Source organism: Dermochelys coriacea, chromosome 9 (genome assembly GCF_009764565.3).
Source record: "Dermochelys coriacea isolate rDerCor1 chromosome 9, rDerCor1.pri.v4, whole genome shotgun sequence".
Taxonomy (NCBI): Eukaryota; Metazoa; Chordata; order Testudines; family Dermochelyidae; genus Dermochelys; species Dermochelys coriacea.
Genome location: NC_050076.1, coordinates 7,071,914 through 7,085,642, shown reverse-complemented (window position 1 = coordinate 7,085,642; position 13,729 = coordinate 7,071,914).

The following is a 13,729-nucleotide window of genomic DNA, read 5'->3' as shown; positions in this document are numbered from 1 at the left end:
TCACTTATGTCTGAGCTATTGAAGTCCTCAAATCGTGGTTTAAAGACTTCAAAGAGCAGAGAATCCTCCATTAAGTGACCTGTGCCCCATGCTACAGAGGAAGGCGAAAAACCTCCAGGGACTCTTCCAATCTGCCCTGGAGGAAAATTCCTTCCCGACCCCAAATATGGCAATCAGCTAAACCCTGAGCATATGGGCAAGATTCACCAGCCAGATACTACAGAAAATTCTTTCTTGGGTAACTCAGATCCCACCCATCTAATACCCCATCACAGGGGATTAGGCCTACTTACTATGAATATTTAAAGATCAATTAATTACCAAAATCAAGTTATCCCATCATACCATCTCCTCCAAAAACTTACCGAGTTTACTCTTAAAGCCAGATAGATCTTTTGCCCCCACTGCTTCCCTTGGAAGGCTATTCCAAAGCTTCACTCCTCTGATGGTTAGAAACCTTTGTCTAATTTCAAGTCTAAACTTCCTGGTGGCTAGTTTATATCCATTTGTTCTTGTATCCACATTGGTACTGAGTTTAAATAATTCCTCTCCCTCTCTGGTATTTATCCCTCTGATATATGTATAGAGAGCAATCATATCTCCCCTCAACCTTCTTTTATTTAGTCTAAACAAGCCAAGCTCCTTGAATCTCCTTTCATAAGACAAGTTTTCCATTCCTCGGATCATCCTAGTAGCCCTTCTCTGTACCCGTTCCAGTTTGAATTCATCCTTTTTAAACATGGGAGACCAGAACTGCACACAGTATTCCAGGTGAGGTCTCACCTGTGCCTTGTATAACGGTACTAAAACCTCCTTATCCCTACTGGAAATGCCTCTCCTGATGCATCCCAAGACTGCATTAGCTTTTTTCACAGCCATATCACTTTGGCAGCTCATAGTCATCCTATGATCAACCAATACTCCAAGGTCCTTTTCCTCCTCCGTTACTTCTAATTGATGTGTCCCCAGCTTATAACTAAAATTCTTGTTATTAATCCCTAAATGCATAACCTTATACTTCTCACTATTAAATTTCATCCTATTACTATTACTCCAGTTTACAAGGTCATCCAAATCCTCCTGTATGATATCCCGGTCCTTCTCTAAATTGGCAATACCTCCCAACTTTGTATCATCTGTAAACTTTATTAGCACGCTCCCACTTTTTGTGTCGAGGTCAGTAATAAAAAGATTAAATAAGATTAGTCCCCAAACTGATCCCTGAGGAACTCCACTGGTAACCTCCCTCCAGCCTGACAGTTCACCTTTCAGTAGGACCCGTTGTAGTCTCCCCTTTAACCAATTCCTTATCCACCTTTCAATGTTCATATTGATCCCCATCTTTTCCAATTTAACTAATAATTCCCTATGTGGCACGGTATCAAATGCCTTACTGAAATCTAGGTAAATTAGATCCACTGCGAGTTTCCTTTATCTAAAAAATCTGTTACTTTCTCAAAGAAGGAGATCAGGTTGGTTTGGCACGATCTATCTTTTGTAAAACCATGTTATATTTTGTCCCATTTACCATTGACTTCAATGTCCTTAACTACTTTCTCCTTCAAATTTTTTTCCAAGACCTTGCATACTACAGATGTCAAACTAACAGGCCTGTAGTTACTCGGATCACTTTTTTTTCCTTTCTTAAAAATAGGAACTATATTAGCAATTCTCCAATCATACTGTGCAATTCCTGAGTTTACAGATTCATTAAAAATTCTTGCTAATGGGCTTGCAATTTTGGGTGCCAATTCCTTTAATATTCTTGGATGAAGATTATCTAGGCCCCCCGATTTAGTCCCATTAAGCTGTTTGAGTTTCACTTCTACCTCAGTTATAGTCATATCTACCTCCATATCTTCATTCCCATTTGTCATGCTACCATTATCCCCAAGATCCTCTTTAGCCTTATTAAAGACTGAGGCTAAGTATTTGTTTAGATATTGGGCCATGCCTAGATTATCTTTAACCTCCACTCCACCCTCAGTGTTTAGTGGCCCCACTTCTTCTTAGTTTTCTTCTTATTTATATGGCTATAGAACCTTTTACTATTGGTTTTAATTCCCTTTGCAAGGTCCAACTCTACTCGACTTTTAGCCTGTCTCACTTTATCCCTGAATGTTCTGACCTCAATAAGGTAGCTTTCCTTGCTGATCCCTCCCATCTTCCACTCCCTGTATGCTTTCTGCTTCTTCTTAATCACCTCTCTAAGATGCTTGCTCATCCATCTTGGTCTACAACTCCTGCCTATGAATTTTTTCCCCTTTTTTGGGATACAGGCTTCCGATAGCTTCTGCAGCTTTGATTTAAAGTAATCCCAGGCCTCCTCTACCTTTAGATCCATAAATTCTTCAGTCCAATCCACTTCCCTAACTAATTTCCTTAATTTTTGAAAGTCAGCCCTTTTGAAATCAAAAACCCTAGTTGCAGATTTATTTTTGTTAATCCTTCCGTTCAGTTTGAACTGAATTAGCTCATGATCACTTGAACCAAGATTATCCCCTACAACCATTTCTTCTATGAGGTCCTCACTACTCACCAAAACCAAATCTAAAGTGGCATCCCCTCTAGTCGGTTCAGCAACTACTTGATGAAGGAATACATCAGCTATCGCATCTATGAAAATCTGAGCCCTATTATTATTACTAGCACTGGTCCTCCAGTCTGTATCTGGGAAGTTAAAGTCTCCCATGATCACGCAGTTTCTCTTAGTATTTACTTTATTAAAAACATTAAAGAGGGCTCTATCCATATCCAAATTAGATCCCGGTGGTCTATAGCACACCCCAAGCACTATCACGGGGGAGGCTCTACTAATTTTCTTCGTCAATGTAATTTTTGCCCAGACGGATTCTGTCTTATCCATTGCATCGCTTCTTATTTCTTTACATTCTACCTCATCATTGATATACAATGCTACTCCACCACCTTTACCTTTATTTCTGTCTTTCCTAAACAGCACATACCCTTCAATACCTGTAGTCCAGTCATGGCTACTATTCCATCATGTTTCTGTTATCCCTATAATATCTGGTTTCACTTCCTGCACCAGTAGCTCTAGTTCCTCCATTTTGTTACCTAGGCTCCTCGCATTGGTGTACAAACATCTAAATTTTTGCTGTTTGGCCTCGCTCACATTTTGTACCCTATTAGGCACAGTCATTCTACAGCCAGTATAACCTATTAGACTGGTATCCGCACTGTCCTTCCTCCTTATATACATTCTCCTACCCACGGCTTACTTCGTTTTCTTCCCTCTCAATGCTAAAATCCGGTGTGGAGATTATCTGGACATCTCCCAACCATCTCCCCCAAATTCCTAGTTTAAAGCTCTCTTAATCAGTTGTGCCAGCCTCCATCCTAGAAGTCTATTTCCTTCCCTACTCAGATGAAGACCATCCCGAGAGAACTGTCCTCTGTCCATGAATGCCTCCCAGTGGCCATACATCCCAAAGCCTCCTTATAGCACCACTGCCTAAGCCATCTGTTGATAGTCATAATCTTGTCATACCTTTGTTGCCCTTCTCTAGGAACAGGCAGAATCTCACTAAAGATCACCTGAGCCTTGATTTCCTTAAGCGTCTTCCCCAGCTTAGCATAGTATCCCTTAATACTTTCCAGCGAGTATCTAGCCGTATCATTTGTTCCCACATGAAGGATAATTAGGGGATTCTTTCCTGCTCCCTTTAGGATCCTTTTCAACCCCAGGTCTACATCCTGTATCTTAGCATTTGGAAGACAGCACACCCTTCTATTCTCTGGATCAGCTCTGGTTACAGGCCTGTCTATTCTTCTCAATAAAGAGTCCCCGATCACATAGACCTGCCTTTTCCTGGTGACAGTGCTATTCTCTAGTCTATCCCCTGTTCCCTCTGGCTGCAAGTTCTTTCCATTCCTATTCTCCCTTACAATCCTCTTCAACCCATCCTGTATCTCCTGGGGCTCATATCTGGTGTAGTCTCCATTGACTCTTCCCCTTTTCCTATAGGACTAGCCGTGTTCAGTGAGGACAGAAAGGCTGCCAGGGCTTTAGGCCAGCTCCTGCCACTAACTCACTAGAACTGATCAGACCCGAGATCGGGAAGCCACGCCTCGTTAACAGAATAGAGCTGAGGGGACACAGATACGGATGTCCTGTTGTTAGCTGGGCAGAGGGGAAGGATGGCCCAGTGGTTAGGGCAGGAGCCTAAGACTTGGGACACCCTGGCTCTGCCAGACTTCCTGCAGAACCTTGGGCAAGGCACTGAGGGTTAGGATGATCAGATGTCCCAATTTTATTGGGACAGTCCTGATATTCAGGGCTTTTTCTTATATTAGCACCTATTACCCCCGAGCCCCTGTCCCAAGTTTTCACACTCTCTATCTGGTCAGCCTACTGAGGCCCTGACCTTCAAATGTGCTTAGGTTCCTAATCCCTTTGAGGAGATAGGCCTCAGCTTCCCCATCTGTATAATGGGGATAACAGCACTGCCCTGCCTCCCAGGGATGCTATGAGGATAAATACACCAGTGGCTATGAGGGGCTCGGACATCACAGTGCTGGGGGCCAGATAAGTACCTCAGAGAGATAGCTTACCTGCTCATAGCACCATCTACTGCATAACCAGTGAGGTGGATCCAACAGATGGGGGGCAAAAAGAAGGCTGATTTCAGGGAGGCTACCTGGGCTCCTTCTCCTAACTCACTTTCCCCTGCCTGGCAGGCAGGAGGCAACACCGAGTGGTCAGTCTCTGATGCATAAACGGTTCATTAGTGCACAGTGAGCATCTGAGAAGGCCTCAATTAGGTCTCCCTGACAGGGGCTCAGTGGGAGGAAAATGCAGCGAGACAAATGACGCATCTAATTAAGGGAATGAAGAGAGAGAGCCCATCTGCCCAGTTGCCTGCGCTGCCACAGGGTTATAGTGCAGCAGGCCTGAGGGCTTCACTCGCTTGTGGCCTCTGAACCACATTGGATTTGGCTATGCCCAGGGCAATCACAATTCCTGATCTCAAGGCTACAGGCTCATCCAGGGTTTGCTTCTGGCTCCCCCTCCCACCAAGTAGGGGTGTCCCAGGGACAAGCAAAAGGAGGCGGGCAATGAAAGGGCGAGAGGCTGGGACTCCTGCCCAAAATGGCCCAGGGATTGGAGACAGACTGGTCAAAAGTGGGCTCAGGGAAGGGTGGTGCCAGGCAGAGCTAGGGGAGGTGTGTCTAGAGGGGCATGGGGGAGAGGGTTAGTATTAAGCCCCCCTACCCCCGTGTCCTTGCCCACAAACTGTTGTTAGCAGCATCCAGCCACGTTGAGCTGGCAGCCAGCATGTTACCCTGCTGTCACTGATGCCCTCATGATCTGCAGCCAGAGCTTTGTCAGGGATGCTGGAAAGGAGCAACCCCACGATTTTACCAGTAGGGGCTGGGCTCAGGTGGAAGAACATGTTGTCCAGCTTACAGCATGGTGCAGGGAGACCACCCCCTCAGGAGTCTGCTCCCAGCCTGAGACGAGCCAAGGGCCTCCACAGAGAAAGTAGATTGAAGAATGAATGGCCCCTGCCACTAGAATGCAACAAACTTTACTAATGTTGAGTCCAAAGTGTGACAGGTAGTGGGTGTGCAAGGGCTCTCCGTGCCCCAGGTAGGCCCATGCAGACCCAGCATCCCACCGCAGGACCTGCAGCTTCCCTTGTCTTTAACACATAGGGGCAGTGCCCAGAGACCCCCGCCATGCTCTCTCAGGCTGAGCAGCCAGGCTGCCCCTGTGAAAATGGAGTATGTGAGACCTAGAGCCTCCTCAAGCCTCATTAGAGGACGACTGCAAATGCACATTTGCTGCAGCCGGGGCCCAACGAGTAGCTGCCCCACTCCTAGCATAAGGGGAGGAAAGGTTTGGGCATCCCACTCCATCCTTCCTCTCCCGCCCAGCCAATTAAGTCTCTGCACCAGGCCCTCTCCCAGGTACTCTCTGGTCCCTGCCGTTCCCAGCCACTTGCTCAGATTGCTCACTGCTGTACATTGACAAAGCCCAGATCAGATGACACCAGGTCCCAAACCAGCAGAGAGAAAGAAGAACCCAGAGCAGCAAGGAGAGAAATTGCCACTTGGAAAAGCACAAAGCCCCTCACACCCTACGTATCAACAGCAGGAGGGCTCCGAAGGGCAGCAGCACATCACCCCCCGTCCAGTTTCTCCAGGGCTCAGGGGGGAAGCAGACAGGGCGAAGGGAAGGGACCGTGGAGAGGCTTTCAGAAGGATCCTTCTCTCGCCATAAACACGAGTGGAAAATAACAGGGGATTGAATCCAGGCCCTGTCAGTCAGCGGCTCACCTGGCCAGGTAGACGCCTGCATGAGGCAATTTAGGAGGTTAGGGCTTGCGATGAGAGCCCACGTTCTCTGGAGAAGAACTGAAAATCCAGGCTAATCAGTTGCAAGCTGCCTTGGTAAATGACACCTCTGCAGTGGCTCTTGCGGTCTGGGGATGGAGCTAATAGGAAAATCATTAGGTGGCATCCCTTCGATATCGCCTTTTTTCTGCCCCTACAATAATTAACTCAGCATATGACCCATAATGCTCCAGGCCTACATTCCCACAACAGACCACTTGTCACTCGCATCGTGGAGGAGGAGGAGATGACTGATGGGAGGAAGGCACTGCCTAGAAAAAGCTTAAAAGCTTTAGGGGGCAGGAAAAAAAGAAAACTAACACATCCTCCCCAATTACATTAATGACAAACCTTCACCCCTCTAATGGAAACTTGCCTCCCCGTAGATCAAAGAGCTTTACAAACAGCAGTGCCTCATAATCTCCGTCTGCAGCTGATGTTATCCAGGGAACTTGAGGCACAGAAATGTTAAGTGACTTGCCCCACCATCACAGAGCAGGTTTGTAGCAGAGCTGGAAACATCCCATGCCTTAGCCATGAGACCCTCCTCCTTCTTGTAGAGAGCTGAACTCTCCTCACTTGCAACTTCAGCTCTGTTTTCCCCATAGGATAAATACAAACTTCTTGATTTCCAGTCCTTTAAACCAGGGGATTTCCCCTCCTTCCCCATCCCATGTAGACCAGCTTCCAGGGAGATGCTCTGCCCATGTGGTGTGGCTTAGCTTTGGTCTGCTGGCAAAGGGATGGGTGTGTAATCCTACTGATCGTGATATTAAGTACAGCATTGCCGCTGGCAGATGACCCTCTGGGAAGGGGGTTACTCCAGCAGTTGCTAAAATGGCATTGAGTGACCCTGAGACTGTGAATCACAGCTCCTGCGAGTCTGCTTGAGGGCTGAGCTTATCAGACGCCCCATTACCCTGATGGAAATCAGAACCGAAGTCGCAGCTGCTACTTCTAGGGAAAAGGAGCATTGGTGGAATTAGGATGTGTTTAGTCAAGGTTCATTTTATAGCAGGACTTCGGAGGAGCTCCCAACGCTCACAGGCATTAAAGGACCAGATTTCCAAAAGAAGTCAGCTCTTCTGAACACCCAATAGGTGTCACGCTAGGAGCTGCTGGGGATCAAGCATGTGAAGAACTGGCTTTAATTAATCAGACCTCCCACCATACTTTAGGAAATCCCTGGATGGATTGAGCTGGTACAGGGTGATCAGCAGACTCTTGAGCTTTGCATTGAGCGATACCTTTGAAACCTGTCAAGAGCTCTTATGGCCTCTCATTACAAACCAGCACTTCTGTGGAACTCATTCATTCATCGCTGCAGTGGATGTTCCTTCCTTCCTGACTTGGAAAAGCTGTGGTCCTAGTTCTCCCTCTCTCATGCAGGCCACGGCAAATACATCAGGGCAGCTTCCTCATTCTATGTGTTGTGAAGCAACAAAGGGTGTTTGCCTGGAAGTTTGGAGTGGAGGAACTAGTTGCTCTAATACAGTGACTGATGACTTTCCTGAGAAATCTGTTCATCAGTTAGTTACGTGGGAGATTGGCTGGTTCACCAGTCAGAAATGTGGGCACTGTCACCATGCCAGGTGTAACCAATCAGATTGGAGGGCAAAATCCTCTTTCAACTACTTTTATTTCTTTCTCACTTTAATTATATTCCCCATGGTAGGTCCAAGTCTGATGAAATATCAGCAAAATGTCAACTGTCCCTGAGAGAGACACTGACCCCAGCCATTGAGCTGAAAGAGCAAAACAGTGACAGGTATTTCTAAAAACTTGGCTGAAAAAGCCAGCCAAGCTGTCAGGTTAAAAGTCATATTTTAAAAATACAGGGCACCCAGCCAAGGTTACAAATAAGAAGTGATATTTAAAAATCTAATTTCGCTTTCATGGAACTGTTGGGTACTTTCTCTCAGACGGGACAAAAATAAGCTAGTCACTTTCACTCTCTGGTTCTCACACATTAGCACAATGCCGCACAGGGTTTGGGTGGAAATGCTGTAGGGGAGGCTTCCTACGGGACTGGGACTCAGGAGTCTGGCTTCCTGGATCTGCCACTGACTTGCTGGGCGACCACTTAACCTCTCCTTGCCTCAGTCTCCCCCTCTACAAAATAAATAGGGTATCATTTCTCTACATTGCAAGGGTGTCATGAGGTTGAAGGAATGTTTGTGACGGGCTCAGATACTATGGTGATAAACAGCACTAAAACACCTCCCTTTGTCTTTTAAAAGACAAACTTTCCCCTGGGAGGAAAACTCAGAGGCATATCTATACAACTCAGTTTTTATCCAAACTGATTTTTACAGAACCTAATTGTTAGGGTAAGTTTAACTTCACAGCAGCCCTTCACCACATATTTCTATATAACTATCTAAGATAGTTCAGGAGAGCTGGAAGACAAAAGGAAAGTGTAGGTCCACTATTTAGAGAGGAATGAGCTAATAATGGATGACACCAAGGTGGCTGAGATGTTTAATGCCTATTTTGGTGCAGTCTTCACGAAAAAGGTTAAATTATAACCAGATGCTTAACACAATGACTATGAACAACAAGGGGGAAGAAACACAAGTCAGAATAGGGAAATAACAGGTTAAAAGAATGTTTAGATAAGTTGGATGTATTCAAGTTGGCAGAGGCTGATGAAATTCACCATGGATACGTAAGGAACTTACTGAAGCCATCTCGGGAGCATTAGTGATCTTTTTAATAGAAGACAGATGAGGGCCCAGAGGACTGGAGAAGGGCAAACATAGGACCTATCTTTAAAAAGGGGAACAAAGAGGACCCAAGGAATTATAGCTCAGTCATCCTAACTTCAATACCTGGAGAGATACTGGAATAAATTTATTTAATAATCAATTTGTAACCACCTGGAGAATAATAGGGTGACAAAGCCTACCCAACATAGATTTGTCAAGAAAAAATCATGCCAAACCAACCTAATTTCCTTCTTTGATAGATTTACTGGGTACACAATGGGTTGAAAAACCATACTCAAAGATGACAGGTTTCAGAGTAGCAGCCATGTTAGTCTGTGTTTGCAAAAAGAAAAGGAGTACTTGTGGCACCTTAGAGACTAACAAATTTATCTGAGCATTGAAGTGCGCTGTAGCTCACAAAAGCTTATGCTCAAATAAATTTGTTAGTCTCTAAGGTGCTACAAGTACTCCTTTTCTTTTTGCATACTCAAAGAGTGGTCATCACTGGTTCACTGTCCAACTAGAAGAACGTATTTAGTGGGTCCTGGGTCAGGTACCATTCAACATTTTCATTAACAACTTGGATTACAGAGTGGAGAGTATGCTTATAAAATCTGCGGATGATACCAAGTTGGGAGAGGTTGCAAGAACATAAGAACGACCATACTGGGTCAGACCAATGGTCCAGCTAGTCCAGTACCCTGTCTTCCGACAGTAGCCAGATGCTTCAGAGGGAATGAACAGAACAGGGCAATTACTGGGTGATCCATCCCCAGTCATCCAGCCCTATCTTCTTGCAGTCAGAGGTTTAGGGACACCCAGAGCAGGAGGTGAATCCCTGACCATCTTGGCTAATAGCCATTAATGGAGCTATCCTCCATGACCTTATCTAATTCTTTTCTGACCTAGTTATAGGTTTGGCCTTCACAACATCGCACGGCAATGAGTTCCACAGGTTGACTATGCGTTGTGTGAAGCAGCACTTTGGAGGACAGGATTAGAATTTAAAATGACCTTGACAAACTGGAGAACTGGTCTGAAATTAACAAGATGAAATTCAAAGACGACAAGTGCCAAGTACGCCACTTAGTGATGAAAAATCAAATGCCCATTTTGTACTTGTGCAATAGCTGGTTAAGTGGTAGGGCTGCTGGAAAAGATCTGGGAGTTAGAGTGGATCACAAATTGAATATGAGCCAACAATATGATGCTGTTGTGAAAAAGGCCATTCTGGGGAATATTAACAAGAGAGTATCCTATGTAAGATACAGGAGGTAATTGTTACGGTGCACCTGGCACTGGTGAAGTATCAGCTGGAGTGATGTGTCTAGCTTGGGGCACCACACTTTTAAGAAAGATGTGAACAAATTGGAGAGAGGCCAGAGGAGAGCAACAAAAAGGATCAAAGGTTTAGAAAACCCTGGCATGTGAGGAAAGGTTAGAAAAGCTGGGCATGTTTAGTCTTGAGAAAAGGCGACTGAGTGGGGCCCTGATAAGAGTCTCCAGATATGGGAAGGGCTGCTATAAAGGGGACTATGATCAACTGTTCTCCATACCCACTGAAGGTAGGACAAGAAGTAATGGCCTTAAATCTGCAGCAAGGGAGAGTTAGGGTAGATATTAGGAAAAAATTTTTAACTACCAGGATAGTTAAATACAGGATAGCTAGGGAGGTTGTGGAATCCTTGTCATTGGAAGTTTTTACAAATAAGTTAAACACCCACCTCTGAAGGATGATCTAGGTTTACTTGGTCTGTCTCAGCATGGGGGGCTGGATGAGATGACCTTCGAGGTCCCCTCCATCCCCACATCTCTACAAAAACAGCATCACTACAGCTCTGGCCCCTTATATTTCTGGCAGCCCTGCAGCGAATAAAACTGGCTTCTCATTTGTTTCAAACACTCCGCACATCTTTCCCAGAAGGGAAGGTGGAATTTTAAAGATACAGAGTTTGTGTATTTTCTTCACCCAATAGGAACCAAATGTTATTCGTTAGAATTCACCCTGCAGGCCAGATGGAAGCATAAAATACCAGGGCTGGATCTTGCTGCAGCTCTCCTTAAAGGGGGGAGCTCTACTTTCCCACTGGCATTCTGAACCGCCACAGCCTCCCGTTGAGAGTATGTGATAGGTACCTGGAGATTCCAAGCAGCCCAGTACTGTCACGTGGGTATCAGCCTGAGGAGTCAGCCCCCAAGCCTGCAACTGGCTTCAAAGGGGCAGACCCCTGCATTTCAGTCAATGCAGGGGCAGGTGTAGGATCAGAGCCCAGGTCTAAATGCAGAAGGACCTATCAGTGTAGCAGAGTGTTATTCTTACTGCGTTTGACAGAAGACTGGGCTATTATGGGATCTGTCCTTCGGACAGGTAGAGGAAAGGGAAGAGGAACAGGTTTCAAGCAGCCAGAAGACAAAGAAAAAAATCAGCATCCACTATCGCTCTGCCCTGTCCCAGAAATGCCTGACGTTATCTGGTCTGCTGTGAGCCAGGGTAGAGGTGCCAATAGACATGAGTTGGTATGAGGCACAGCTCAGAGATACAGCAGCCTGTTAGTGCAACACTAGGCTGTGTTCCTTGCTGCCCTTCTCTGGCTCCATGCTCAGCTCCATAGTGAACAAGCACCAATGAAAGGGGAAGTGCAGAATATGAAGCAAGACAGTAAAGCACCAAAGAAGGGAGCTCCCTGCGCTTTGTCTCTCTGGCTGAGGCAAACAAACAATCTTGGCACCTCGCAGCTGCAGGAGGCAAATGGGAGTTCTTGTTAACAGCATGACCACCAGGCTGCTGCAATCCTGAAGCGAAGCACAGTGGCAGTGGCCTGATGCTATCTCCACACCTGGGAAGCATGACTGGGGCAAGTTGGGTGTTAGCAGAGGCCGCTGGCATAGGCTGGCACAGAGCAGGTGAGCCCAACTGATCGACTTTCACATCACTTATTGCATAGCACAAATCCACCTCTCCACTTCCACTTCCCTCTTGTGGCGTTTCATCAAGAGAAGCTAGAGCCCCACCCCCTTCCCCTCCTGGCATCGAAAGCCCTTCATTCTATCAGTCAACATCCATTACCACGTTCAGCTGCTTGTCCAAACTCCTACACAGCTCAACTCCAGGCTGCAGTGTCCATTGCAGTCACTGGGCTTTTCCACCCGCCTTCCTCTGCTCCTCCTGTATCCTTCCCCTGCTGTCTGTGGCCACGCTTCCCGTTGCTCCTGGAATGACTTCCAAGCCTTCCCTCAAAGCTCAATTACCAAACTGCTGTAGAGCTGTGCATCTCTCCCAGGCACTGGATTTAATTTATCAAGGTTTGTCTCAGACCAAGCCCTCAGAGCAGAGATTATGTCTCTCTCTCTGTACAGCACATGGTCCGCACTCAAACATAAGTGACTAAGGCAAAGTAGCTTGTTTTCCTCTGAGCTCCACTCCCATCTTTCTGACCATAGTGCACATAAGCCAGAATTCATTCTTTACTCAAGGCAAGGTGCAGCTTTCCCTTGTTTCTCTACTAAACAAAGGCACTGCACACAGCCGTGAAAATAAGGCCTGAACATCCAACAGGGTTTTCAGATTTTTGCATAGAGCTCGTAAAAATGTAAAAAAAACTTTATGGTGAGGAAGCTTCAGCAGACTGAGGCTGCTCCCCTTCAGCATAGCACAGCGGGTAAGACAGACAAAGAACATGAACTAGGCCAATTCACGTTGATTTCACCCACATGATCCCTGCATGCCATTGCTTACTGAAGACCTAAGACTCTTTCAAGACAGTCAACTTGAACCTGCTGCCTCACAAAAAGGCAGTTACAAGTTACAAGTGAGTTAGCAGTAGAACAGGTGAGGATGGAGGCTCAGGAGATTGAGAATGTGGCCGTGGAGCCCTTTCACCTCTAGGGCACCAGTTCACAGACAGTCTTCTTGGGGGTGGGGGTTTGCACAATGACCGACAACAGTTTGCAGTGGCCATGCAGTACTTGACCTGGAATTCAGTCTGGGGACTCACATCACAAAAATTTGACTTGGCCCCCCCAGAGGACAAGGGGCGAGCATGCCTGGAGCTCACACGCTCCTTCCTGCCTGGCAGAGAAGAGGCACCTTTAGCTAGGCAGTGTGGAAAAGCTAGCACAGCTGCTGCCTGGGGAAGGGATATGTTCAAAGACTACAGAGATGACTTCATGCCCTAGGCTTGTCAATACAGCATCTGTCACTAGCACTTGGGCTTTTTAGTTGGGGGGAGGGGGGAAGGGAGGTGGGGGCATAGAAGAGGAAAACAGTCAGGAATCAAGGGAGCTAATCCAGAGGCAGCCCTGTTCCTCATATGTCAGATTAAAAGTATTTTAGATAGTCCACCCATCTCCACTATTTGTGGCGGTTGTGTCTGTGCATAGGTGAGAAGAGTCATTTACTTCTACAGACTTATGCCAAACCCTAGAACATGCTCTAGGGTAAAGAATGGGAATGTGCAGAGAGCAAAGAATTCAAGCTACACTAAGAGGAGGGTGGGTGTGTGCAAAGCATGGGACACACCTATGTAAGGCCAGCTGAAGCTGTTGGTGGTTGAATTATTGCAAGATCCTGCCCCCATGTTCCCCTAGAAAAGTCTCAGAAATGCTGCTCTTTGTACCAAAGGACCCTTTGGCTCCCACAGCAGACATGAGCTTCTGCTTAA